The 13649-nt window shown below is 39.6% G+C and overlaps 1 protein-coding gene and 1 non-coding gene across 6 annotated transcripts in view; one reads left to right on the top strand and one right to left on the bottom strand.

Moving 5' to 3' along the window:
* Positions 1 to 13649, top strand: part of CORIN (corin, serine peptidase) — a 251746-nt gene that overhangs the window by 97913 nt on the left and 140184 nt on the right. The gene's annotated exons all lie outside the window — the stretch shown is intronic.
* Positions 9249 to 9355, bottom strand: LOC125924047 (U6 spliceosomal RNA). Its single transcript, XR_007458233.1, has one exon. It is a non-coding gene; the product is annotated as a U6 spliceosomal RNA (small nuclear RNA).

Here is a 13649-nt window from a genome sequence, read left to right as displayed (position 1 = left end):
TCTGAGCTGTCAGGACAGAGCCTGATGCGGGGCTTGAACCCACAATCTGTGAGATCATGACCTGAACCGAAGTCCGGTGCTTTACCGTCTGAGCCACCCAGGCACCCGATTATACTATTTTTTTTTAAATCCATACATCAATTGAGGAACATTTAGGTTGTTTCTACTTTTTGTTTATTATGAATGATGATGCTACAGTGGACTTTCATGTGCAAGTTTTATGTGAATATATGTTTTCAATTCCCTTGGGTATGTATCTTGGAGTAGAATTGCTGTGACTAGTAATAACCGTTTAACATTTTGAGGAAATGCCAGTCTCACCAGCAGTGTAGAAGGGTTCCAGTTTCTCCACATCCTCACCAACACTTTTTATCCTTTTTGATTGTAACCATCCTGGTGGGTAGGAAGTGATATCTCATTGTGGTTTTGTTTTACATGTTGCTAATGACTAATTATGGAGTTAATTCAACATTTCATAAGCTTGTTAGCCATTTATATGTCTTTTTAGAAATATATTTTCAAATAAGAGGTCCATTTTAAAATTAGGTAATTTGTCTTTAAATTGTTGAATTAGGGGTGCCTGGGTGGCTCAGTCGGTTGAGCACCCGACTTCGGCTCAGGTCATGATCTCCCGGTTTGTGAGTTCGAGCCCCGTGTCAGGCTCTGTGCTGACAGCTCGGAGCCTGCTTCGGATTCTGTGTCTGCTTCTCTCTCTGCCCCTTCCCCACTCATGCTATGTCTCTCTCTCTCTGTCTCTCAAAAATGAATAAACATTAGGGGCGCCTGGGTGGCTCAGTGGGTTAAGTGGCCGACTTCAGCTCAGGTCATGATCTCGCGGTCCGTGGGTTCGAGCCCCGTGTCGGGCTCTGTGCTGACAGCTCAGAGCCTGGAGCCTGTTTCAGATTCTGTGTCTCCCTCTCTCTGACCCTCCCCCGTTCACGCTCTGTCTCTCTCTGTCTCAAAGATAAATAAATGTTAAAAAAAAATTTAAAAAAAATGAATAAACATTAAAAAAATAATACAAAAATAAAATAAATTGTTGAATTGTAAGAATTCTTCATCCACTCTGGATACAAGCCCATTATCAGATATGTTATTTGCAAATATTTTCGTATGTTCTGTGGAGTGTCTTTTCAAATGATTTTCCTGTTTCTTTTTTTTTTCTCCAAGTGATTTTCAAGACTTTTCTTTTTTTTTTTTAATGATTATTTATTTATTTTGAGGAAAGAGCTAGAGAGAGCACAAGCATGAGAGGGGCAGAGAGAGAGAGCGAGAGAGAGAATCCTAAGCAGGCTCCAGGCTGTCAACATGGAGCCTGATGCAGGGCTGGATTTCACAACCATGAGATCATGACCTGAGTCAAAGTCAGGAGTTGGATGCTTAACTGAGCCACCCAGGCACCCCTCAAGTGACTTTTCTTGGTTGTGTCCTTTGAAGCACATAAGTTTTTTTTTTTTTTTAACTTTGAAGGAAGTTCAACTTATCTATCTTTTGTCACTTCTGCTTTTAATGTCATGTCTAGAAAGTTGTAGTCTAACCCAAGGTTGCTAATATTTACTCCTGTTTCCTTCTAAGAGTTTTAAGATTTTAGCTCTCATATGTAGGTCATCAATTCATTTTGAATTAATGTTCATATATGGTATGAGGTAGGGGTCTAACCTCATCCAGTTATCTCAGGACCAACTATTGAAGAGACAATTCTTTCGCCATTGAATGGACTTGGTATCCTTGTCAAAAATCAATTGGCCACAGATGTATGGGTTTATGTATGAAATCTCAATTCTATTCCATTTATTGATATGTCTATTCTTATGTGAGTATCCACTGTATTGATTATTATAGCTTTGCAGTAAGATTATTACTGGAAGCAAAGAAGGACATTTAAAAATGATACAAGAATCAATGCATCAAGAAGCCATAACCTAATGAAATATACCTCACCTCAGAAATATATGAAGCAAAAACTTATAGAATTAAAGGGAAAAATAGATAATAGTTAATACTCCCCTTTCAATAGTGGATAGAAAAACTAGGTGGAAGATCTATAAGGAAGAAGAATTGAAAAACAATACAAGCCAACTTGATTTACTAGCCATCTGTAGAACATTACATCTAACAACAGCAAAATATATGTAAGCATGTATGCATCTCAAATTTTTCTTTTTTTAAATATTTTTATTTATTAATTTTTGAGAGAAAGACTGAGCCTGAGTGGGAGGGGGTCAGAGAGAGAGAGAGAGAGAGAGAGAGAGAGAGAGAGAGAATCCCAGGCAGGCTGGCAGGCTCTGCACTATCAGTGCAGAGCACAATGCAGGACTCAAACTTATGAACCGTGAGATCATGACCTGAGCAAATCAAGAGTCAGAGGCTTAACTGACTGAGCCATCTAGTCTCCCCTCAAATTTTTAATTTTTTAACTTTCAACCTATTTGTGTCTCTGAATATGTGTTGAACATATAGTTGCATAGTGTTTTTTATGCACTAGGCAAATCCTTGCCTTTTGACTATAGTGTTCAATTCATTTACATTTAATGTAATTACTGATAAGAGAGGATCTACATCTTCTGTTGTGCTATTTGTTTTCTTTTTTTTTCTTTTTTCTTTTTTCTTTTTTTTTTTTTTAGAGAGAGAGAGAGAGAGTGAGCTGGAGAGAAGGGTAGAGAGAAAGAATCTTAAGCAGGTTCCATGTCCTGTGCAAAGCCCAACATGGGGCTCGATCCCACAACCCTGCTTGTTAAGCATCTCTGGTGAAATTTTCATTTTATTGTTGTACTTTTCAACTACTGAATTTCTATTTGGTTCATGTTTTTTAAGAAAAAACTAATTTATATCTCTTTGTTAATGCTCTATTTGTTGAAACATTGTTATTATACTTTAGTTCTTTTGAAATGGGTTTCTCTAATTCTTTGAATATATTTAACATAGCTGATATAAATTATTTGTCTAGTAAGTCCAATATCTGAGCCTCCTCGGTGACAGTTTCTATTGACTGTTTTTTTTCCTTACATATCAGTCACACTTTCCTGTCTCTTTGTCATATTTTGTTGCTGTTGTTGAAAATTGGATATTTTAAATAATATAATGTACAACTCTTCAAATCAAAATTTCCCTCTCCCCAGGATTTGTTGTTGTTACTAGTTGGTGTTGTTACTAGTTACTTGTTTAGTGATTTCCCTAAACTAACTTTGTATTGTAACATTTGTATTCTTTGTCATGTCTGGCCATTGAAAGTTTTACCCAGATAGCAGCTCAGTGGTGAGTTGTTGATTGGAGAGATATTTTTTTAAATGCCTTGAACCAATAAGTCTCCCACCCTTTTCCAATGGGTTCTGTGTGTATATTGTGGTAGGACTTAAACACGCTGGTGATTTACAACTCTGCCTTAGCCTTCAATTCCTGCTTATGTAGAGCCTCAATGTCAGCTAGAGGTAAGACATCAGAGGGATATTCCCAGCTGTTCTTATTCCAAGTGTCAGCATTCATTTTCTTTCTTTCTTTCTTTCTCTCTCTTTCTTTCTTTCTTTCTTTCTTTCTTTCTAAACTCCCTAATTCAGGCTTTACATTGCCAAAAAGATCTGCTTTCATTAGCTGCTTATCCTTCAGTAGAGCTTGAACATTCTATTAATTCTTGGGCTTGGTCCTCTGTTTTCTAGACTCTCCAGCTACGGTGTTGTAAGAGCCTCTTTCTAAGCTACTGCAGAGGCTTTTTGGCTTTCACACATGAGTTACAATTATCTGTAGCTTTGAGTTATTGTTTTCTAGGTCATTGATGCTTAGCAGTAAGGCATCCAGTTCACTGTCCTTATAGTTACTTTTTTTTTTCACTTCTCAAACCCCATTCAGTGCATTCCTTTGCATAGGTACATTATTCCAATTCACCTCTGATGAGGGTTTTAACAATTGGACTGCCTGATTGTGTCAGGGAATGTCTGCCCTAACTACCAGGAATGACAACACTTTCACAGCAGTGAGTAATCCAGATCAATAACCCTATGTTACCACATGCTCTCTTGGATCACTCCTGAGACTGTCACAAACAAGTTGAGTTTTTCAGAAGCAGTCATTGAGATGGAGTTTGTTGTACAGGATATTCATTAGGCATCAGCACTTGTGTAAAGGAGGGAGAGTAAACAGGATTGAGAAGAAGAAATTGAAATTTGATCCAGGCCCATCAAAGTCTCTTGCTAAATCCATGCGAAGCTCTGGAGTATATATGATCTGAGAAAGGTGTTCCATATTAGGCCCAAATAGCTGGTTCTTTACAATCCCATCTCAGTCATTGCTGTGGTCCTTTCTGGGTAGGGTGTACCTTTGGGTGAGGCAGCTCTCTGCGGTTGGAGCAAAATCTGAAGGAGATAAAGACTGTTGGCTGACAGTTGGGGCAACAAGACCTTTCTTGAGGACTAGACACATAGTGGAACAGATCACCTGGATCCAACAGAGACTGACTGACTTTGCTGTTTTAATAAGGCTCCATCTACCTACCTCTGGTTTGTCCTAAGTCTGAGGGTGCACTTTGCCTGTGGTCCCAAATGAGAAACTGGGTTTTTACTGTGTTCTTTTCCTCCTTGGGCAATCCCAAATTCTATTTTTCCCTTCTCAGAACAATAAGATTGCTGGAATTTCCATTTTATATTGCAGAGGTCTTTAGCCTCTTGCTCTTTGTGGAAAATGAAAGGGGAAAATCCTTCCAAGTGATAGGCCTACTTGTCTCTGTCTCCTTTCTCACCACATACATGGCCCCTTAATACCTCATCCCTTTGGCAGTATCCAAACTCTAACTTTTGTGTCTCTATACCTGTGGGAATGCCAAGATCTCTACTGGTTTCTCTGCCTCTTTGCAGAGGTGCTGTGTCCAGATTCTCAGTTTATAGCACCATGCCAATAACTGGAAAGTTCCATAAGTGGAAAATATATCCACAGAATGTACACTCTTTGTTCTACAGTTATTTTCTCTCCAGGATCTTGGCCACTCACGTCCTAACAGTCTCGAGAGCTATAAGATGCCTTAACACAGATGTTTCTTCTGTTTTATCTGGCTTTTCTAGCTTTACTTGATGAGGGCATAGACCTGCTGGAAGTTACTACACTGAAGCCAGGAGTAGAAGTTTGTTTTATTTTATTTTTTTTAACACAACATTTAGTAGAGGTTTGATGTTAAGCTGGGTTTCCATCCAAAAGACGGTATATAGCAATAAACCACAAGAATGATAAGTGAGTGTATCTGAAAGAGAAGTCCCTCACATCTTATCTTGTTTAGCTACATTTGCCCCTGTTTTGATAAGAACACTTTATTAGTTGTCTTTATTAGAAGTCATTTGGAAAATGTAGCCCATTGGTACAGGATTTAAGAATCCATAGAGAAAATTTAAGAATCAAAACATCATTGGTATTCCTTAACGCTGATGGTTAAAGCGTTTCTTGAAAATCAAAGTAAGATGATCAGTATTATTTAATAGCTCAGACTGAAATGCCACTGAATATAGATAGGTTCTCCAGATATCAGAAAATATAAGTTTTCTAATCTCAAAAAGTTTGATGAAGCATTTATATCCAAAAACATATGTTTAAAGAGACAGAAATTTCCTATGAGGATCTGAGATCCTCTGCTTGTCATAGTCTTTTTAGAATTCTTGTTGTAATATTTTCTCTGCGTAGAATTAATTCTCTGAAAATAAACCTGATAAAAAAGTGTTTGATGCAATATTTTCCTAGAATTTAAAATAATTGTTCTGTCTCGTGCTTAATGGATAAATAGGATGTAGCAATCCTAGATATGTTCATGATACATGTCCTAGGGAGAGAGCTACTGCTAGCTATGATCTTTGTGTGTGCCTGAGAACATAATTTCTAGCATACACACACATGGTTACTAAATATGTGTTCACGTACTAAGAATATGAATGCCAACTAGAAAAGTCTTTGTTATATAATATAGTCTTAATCATATAAGGGTTTATGCTATAGGGCCACTTGTAAATACAACTAATGAAGTCCTTTTCTCATTTTTTCATTTATTTGACAAATACCAGTTGAGTACCTGCTCTGTTTTGAGCATCATCCAGGGAATCTGAAAAAATAAAAGTAGGGGCGCCAGGGTGGCTTGGTCGGCTAAGCATCCAACTTCGGCTCAGGTCACGATCTCGCGGTCGGTGGGTTCGTGCCCCGCGTCGGACTCTGAGCTGACAGCTCAGAGCCTGGAGCCTGTTTCAGATTCTGTGTCTCCCTCTCTCTGTGACCCTACCCCGTTCATGCTCTGTCTCTCTCTGTCTCAAAAATAAATAAACGTTAAAAAAAAATTAAAAAAAAAAAAGTAATCACAATAATCATAATATTAGTCTATACCCATTTAGTGCAGGAGTTCTCAACCAAGAGTCACTTTGTAGCCCCACTGAGGAACATTTGGCAATTTCTGTAGACATTTTGGTTGTTACAGCTCTACATACAGAAAGGAGTTGGTACCAGCATCTAGTGAGTAGCGACCAGGTATGATGTGTAACCTCCTACGATGCACAAACAGCTCATCACAACAAAAGAACTATGTGGCCCCAAATACCAAAAGGGCTGCTTTTGAGAAGCCTTGGTTTAATGTTTTATGTTTTGCAAAGTATTTAATAATATCAATGATAATAATTTCCATGCTTCCTACTTTTAAGGAGTATTAAGCCTAATCTGGTCCACCCTTATGTGAGGACCAATGTAAGAAGAGTATGAGTGACTACATTTATACATGCTGTCACACAGAAACTACAAAGGGACGCAGGTTAAATGTCAGTGGAGTAGAGGGGAGCCAACTGCATGAAGGAATTCTGAGGATCCAAAAAAGAGAAGGATCCCACCTGCAAAGATGAAGAGAAAAGCTATTTTGTAGGCATTCAGCCCTGTGAACTTGTGTTGGGCATCAGGCTCCTATTCAACCCATGAAATGAAGGGTCATTAAAAGTTAATTACCATTTTAGTCTTCTCTTTCCCACTTGTGAATAATTTGCCCCAAGAAAATAGTAATTTCCCCCCCTTACGTTATGGACCCCGTTCTCCTTTCCAGAATGCCTTCATAGCTGTTAGCTCACTTGCTTCCAGAGTAGATCTCTGAGGTATTATCATCTTCATTTAATTAATTAGGAAACAAAGGGTCAGGGGAATCATTTCAAGGTTATTTTAAATCTAGCCGCCCCCCCCCCCCGCCCCGGCCCTATTATCTGCCCAGTAGTCCACCATCGTGGGACTATCCTGAGATTCAATTATTAATCCTTGAGCACTACCCTCTGTTACAGCCCCCTACTCACAGGAGCTTTCTGAATGTCTTTTCAGACTGAATTGAACCTAAACCCATGACTTGTAACAGCTGCTTTTCCCAAGGCACAGCTCTGTGAATTTCATTCTTATTTTAGCATCCTTCAGTCAACACTCTGAAGATATTTTGTTGTCATATAGAAGGATACACGGTTGTCTCGTCCTTTCTGTCTTTTAGCGATGCTACATCCTGTAAAGTAAGTCATGTGCTAAATGACAACGCTGTGGGAAGTGTTCTTCAGAGGTTTCAAAATAAACACTTGTGTGTGTTTCCGTAGTGGAGTTGTGAGAACTCAGGGGCTAAAGGTCAAGGCCCATCAATCATTCTGAGCTTTCTGACTAATCCTTTACTCTACCTTCTCTGTGATCACATATGAAAAGGCTTTTTTAAATGGTATTTCTGTAGGTCTAGAGAAATCTTCCCGGCCGTGAAAGAACTTCAGCTATTTATTTTTTTCCTTGCGCTTTTCCTTTTCCTCATATCTTATTTGCCTTTTTTAGCTCTGGTCCCTGAGAGCAACCATTTCAGCCCAGTAGCAGCAAAAGGGTAGTTTTGGGATCTTGGTAAAACTTACACTCTGAATTTCTCCTGTTGACTTGTGGATTCATCTGGGATAAATAATGCAATACTATTTCTCTGAGGTAATTAGTGTCAGTGTTTTGCCAGAGACACTGGCAAAAGTTTGATTATAGATAGCATCATGAAGTTGCTAAGAGCTAGCCAGGAACTTTTCATTACAATGAATAGTCAAATAAAATGGGGTTTTCTTAGAACTTCAAATTTTCCTACATTTACAGTTTTAAATTATTCAAATTTAAACTAAGGAAACATTTTCTTTCCTTCATATGTAGATGTTTCATTTATTTATTTATTTATTTATTTATTTTGTAAATAATAGGATTTTTTTAATGTTTATTTATTTATTTATTTATTTATTTATTTAAATATATGAAGTTTATTGTCACATTGGTTTCCATACAACACCCAGTGCTCATCCCAAAAGGTGCCCTCCTCAATACCCATCACCCACCCTCCCCTCCCTCCCACCCCCCATCAACCCTCAGTTTGTTCTCAGTTTTTAAGAGTCTTTTATGCTTTGCCTCTCTCCCACTCTAACCTCTTTTTTTTTTTCCTTCCCCTCCCCCATGGGTTTCTGTTAAGTTTCTCAGGATCCACATAAGAATGAAACCATATGGTATCTGTCTTTCTCTGTATGGCTTATTTCACTTAGCATAACACTCTCCAGTTCCATCCACGTTGCTACAAAGGGCCATATTTCATTCTTTCTCATTGCCACGTAGTACTCCATTGTGTATATAAACCACAATTTCTTTATCCATTCATCAGTTGATGGACATTTAGGCTCTTTCCATAATTTGGCTATTGTTGAGAGTGCTGCTATAAACATTGGGGTACAAGTGCCCCCTATGCATCAGTACTCCTGTATCCCTTGGGTAAATTCCTAGCAGTGCTATTGCTGGGTCATAGGGTAGGTCTATTTTTAATTTTTTGAGGAACCTCCACACTGTTTTCCAGAGTGGCTGCACCAGTTTGCATTCCCACCAACAGTGCAAGAGGGTTCCCGTTTCTCCACATCCTCTCCAGCATCTATAGTCTCCTGATTTGTTCATTTTGGCTACTCTGACTGGCATGAGGTGATATCTGAGTGTGGTTTTGATTTGTATTTCCCTGATGAGGAGCAACGTTGAGCATCTTTTCATGTGCCTATTGGCCATCCGGATGTCTTCTTTAGAGAAGTGTCTATTCATGTTTTCTGCCCATTTCTTCACTGGGTTATTTGTTTTTCGGGTGTGGAGTTTGGCGAGCTCTTTATAGATTTTGGATACTAGCCCTTTGTCCAATATGTCATTTGCAAATATCTTTTCCCATTCCGTTGGTTGCCTTTTAGTTTTGTTGGTTGTTTCCTTTGCTGTGCAGAAGCTTTTTATCTTCAAAAAATATGGAACGCTTCACGAATTTGCATGTCATCCTTGCACAGGGGCCATGCTAATCTTCTCTGTATCGTTCCAATTTTAGTATATGTGCTGCCGAAGCGAGCACTAGATGTTTCTTTTAAAGGCACCAAACTTAGGTCTGAAGAATGGTGTTCAAGCCCTGACTATTCTACTTATGAATTGTGTGGGCTTGAGAAAGTTTCTTAAACTCTTTTATCCCCTCTTTTCTCACCATTGATTTTTAAGTTTATTTACTTATTTTGAGAGAGAGAAAGAGCATAGAAAGAGCAGAGAGAGAGAGAGAGAGAATCCCAAGCAGGCTCTGCACTGTCAGCACAGAGCCCAACATGGGGCTTGAACTCACAAATGGTGAGATCATGACCTGAGCTGAAACCAGGAGTTGGATGCTCAACTGATTGAGCCACCCAGGTGCCCCTCCTCCCTTTTTAATAGGAATACTTATTATTATACACCTGGGTGGTATAACTGTTTTATGGGCAAAAGGAGAGAATGTATCTGAAAGAATTCTGCCAACCATAACACACTATGCAAATATGAATGCTTCAATTAAACAGATATTTAGAAGTATATTCTGTATGCCAGGCAGTTTACCAGGAACTGGAAAAGGAAAGATGACCTGCACACTTTTAAAAAAGCTTATAGACCAGTGGGGAAATAGAATCTAAGCACAGAAGGCAGAGCCTGAGACAAGAGTTGGAGCATAAATGGTGTATTTGAGAGAGGCATGGGACAATGAGGGAGGGTAGATGTGATTTAGGGAAGGGAAGATGGCCAACAAAAGTAAATTATTAAACCAGCTACCATAGTGGGCTACTGGAGAGCTTAATCTCTTGGGAAAATCTGGGCAATAGTGTACAACATATGGCTCAGAATTATCCCACTAGAGGAGTGAGGTGGCTGGAGTGTGCACTTACTTGCTTTAGCTTTGGAAACTGATAGTATCTACTATAAGTATTATGTCTGGTAATGGCAGAGACAAGGGATAGTGGGGGAGGATGTATACAATTTGCCTGTGCCCTGCAAAAAGCCTGGGAAGGCTTTTGTCCCATTGACTTCTCTATTTGTAGCACTCTCTTTGCCTTTGATTTCTAGACCAATGCTCTGTTTGATCTGCTTCCCACCACACAGGCCACTCTCTGAACTCTTTCCTTTTCTTCTACAGACTCCTTACGTTTTGGCATTTAACACATTCTACTCTCAACCTTCTTTCCTTAACATTCTGTATGTTTCCTCTAGGAAATATCTTGCTTGTGGCCATGTAAGTACTGAGGACTCTTAAATCTATATTTCACCCCAAATTTTATTCTACTTCCCCAAGCTTCATACTCATATTCCAATGTCCTCGCTTCCATTTCTCAAACAAAGCTACTTTTCTCCAGGTCTCCAGGGATTTTCATCCATGTTGCTAAATCCCATGGAAAGTTCTCACTTCTCTTCTGACTTGACCTCCTGCAGCATTTGCCACATTTAATTGCTCCCTCCTCCCTGATAATCTCTCTTCCCTTGGATTCCAGGGAGAAGCCACTCATTTTCAGCCTCCTCTGATGTGTCTCCTCATTTCTATCACCTCTAAACATTGGAGTGCCCTACAGCTTAGTCTTTGGATCTTTCCTGTTTTAGTGATCTGATTCAGGCTGTGGCTTCATGCACAAACTACCAATGTGAGTCTCAAGCCTGAATCTTCCCTGAACTTTGGGACTGCATGCATATTTAGGACTCTCTCTCATTCTCTCTCTTTCTCGTACACATACACACACACATACACACACACTGCCTTCTATTTATTTCCACTTGAGTGTCTGAAAGGCATGTTAAACATAACACGTACATAACTGATCTGATGTTGCCCCCACACCTGCTTCTCTCCCAGCTTCCCCCATCTTAATAAATAACAATTTTTCTATTCCAGTTGCTCCAGCCAAAAATTTTAGGTCATCCTTGACCCTATTCTCTCTCTCTCATACCATAGCTAATCTATCAGCAAATTCCATTGGCTCTGTTGTCAAAATATATACATAATCCAACCAGTGCTCACCACCTCCATAACCACCACTTGACCCAAGCCACTTCAACTTGTCCCTGGACTATCCTTCCAACTCCTTATTAGTTCTTTGCTTGCTTCCTTTGCTCCTGTTTGCTATTTTCCACACAGAAACGAAATGTTCTTTTTTGCTACTTAAATGTTCACCTCTCTACTCTCCAAGGTTTCTAAAGGTTTCCCATCTCATTCAATTTAAGAGCCACCATCCTTACAACCTTCAGGGCCACCCGTCAGTATTGCATTGCACAACTCCAGGGGAGCACCAGTCACACAGAATTCAATACAACTAGTGCTTCTCAGAGCAACATACATCTGGCCCTACATTATCTGCCTGTCTTACCCCCCCGACGCCTCCCTTAATACTTTCCTTTTTGCTTCTTAGGTTCTAGCTATTCTGTTCTATCTGCCTGCCATGCTGTTCCCCCAGATATCTCCTCTCCGTTCTTTTAAACACTTGTCTGTAAGACCGTTAGGGTGAGTAGCCAAAGACAAGGTACGAAAGAGAAGCTATACCAGTAACAGCTATTATTATCCTTGTTATTGGGGTAGTGAGAGACTCAAGGACATGGAAGAATTCTTTTTTTTTTTTTAACGTTTATTTATTTTTGAGACAGAGAGAGACACAGCATGAATGGGGGAGGGGCAGAGAGAGAGGGAGACACAGAATCGGAAGCAGGCTCCAGGCTCTGAGCCATCAGCCCAGAGCCTGACGCGGGGCTCGAACTCGCGGACCGCGAGACCGTGACCTGAGCTGAAGTCGGACGCTCAACCGACTGAGCCACCCAGGCGCCCCAAGAATTCTTAATAAAATTCATGATCAACTTGAATTTCATTCTGCTATGAATTGAACCTTGAAGGTTTTTGTTTTTGTTTTTGTTTTTTTAATTATTTAAAGTCCCTAACAACTTCTTTCTATCTATTGAACTGTAAGAAATGCTCATCTGGTGGGTTCCCACTGTTTTTCTGTGAGAACCACAGTCTTGTTTTGATTTCTCTATGCCACATACCCAGCCAGAAGAAGCAGTGCCAAACAAAATAGATTTCTCACTGAGCCTAAATACTACCTGTTCTCTTTGGGCTCAGTAATTTTTGTTTATAGATCATTTGAGATTAGGTTTCTATTCTCTGCCAAACACTGCTTTGCTTGAGGCAGCACAGTGGTTCCTCAAACAGAAATAAGGAGGTGCCTGCCCTCACTTGCATTTCGTTCTTCTTCCTCTCTTTACAAGTTGGTCGCACAGCTTAGAGGGTGATGACTCAGAAGCCCAAGAGCACAGACTGAGCCCTGTTATTATTTTGTTCAGTGGCTCAAGACCAAGGATATCCACATTTTGTTCAGTATCGTGCCTCACAATCAGAAATCTGTGGACTTACAGATTATGATCAAATACAGAAATGTTTAGCTACAAAGGAAAGGTCTGATGTTTTCAACATATATAAGTACATACCTCTAAGCGTTTCTGGTCAGTAATCACTTTGATCACTGCAACAAGAATGCCCCTCTGTCACACCCTGAACCATTCAAAACATCCTTTCTTTTAATTCTAAATTCAGCTTTATATCCCCCAAGGGTGGTCAATTTAATCATAACAGAACCAGGTAGCTGAAAGAAATTGCTGGGATTTTTTTTTTTCCCTTCACATGATTGAAATATTAACTTAGTTCTAAGTTTTGTATTTGTCTTCAAAAGTCCCCAAGAAGGGATACCTGTTTATGTCTTTTTGGTGGATATAGTTTCTTAAGCTCAATCAGTTCTCCTTGAAATTGAACTAGAATGATGTAGTAATTGCCTAGTAACTCAGCCATCCAAGTGTCTGAACTCTAGGCCGCCCGCTGAAACTAATGTGTGGTTCGGGATTGGCACATCAAAATCTGTGAATCTCTTTTGAAATTGCAATTTCATTATGCCAAATAGCACTGCCATCTTCATAACCTCAATTCCATTGAGCTCAGCAGTTGGGAAGTAATTGCAGTCTCCCTTTTCATCTGTTCAATCTGTATGTTTATTTTGTGTCTGAAGCCCTGCACCCATTGAAACAAAATGAGCTAAATTCTTTTTTGTTTAATGTTTATTTATTTTTGAGGGAGAGACAGAGACAGAGTGTGAATGGGGGAGGGGCAGAGAGAGAGGGAGACACAGAATCCCAAGCAGGCTCCAGGCTCTGAGCTGTCAGCACAGAGCCCGACATGGGGCTCGAACCCACAAACCCTGATATCTGACCGGAGCCGAAGTTGGACATTTAAACCGACTGAGCCAACCAGGCACCCCATGAGCTAAATTTTAATTGAGGAGGTAGTGTAAGACAGTGTTTTAAAGCTGTGGTCTTCTAAATATTTT

This window comes from Panthera uncia, chromosome B1, assembly GCF_023721935.1.
Source record: "Panthera uncia isolate 11264 chromosome B1, Puncia_PCG_1.0, whole genome shotgun sequence".
Lineage (NCBI taxonomy): Eukaryota > Metazoa > Chordata > Mammalia > Carnivora > Felidae > Panthera > Panthera uncia.
The sequence above is the reverse complement of the archived record's forward strand: the minus strand, read 5'-3'. Positions and strand labels throughout refer to the sequence as shown.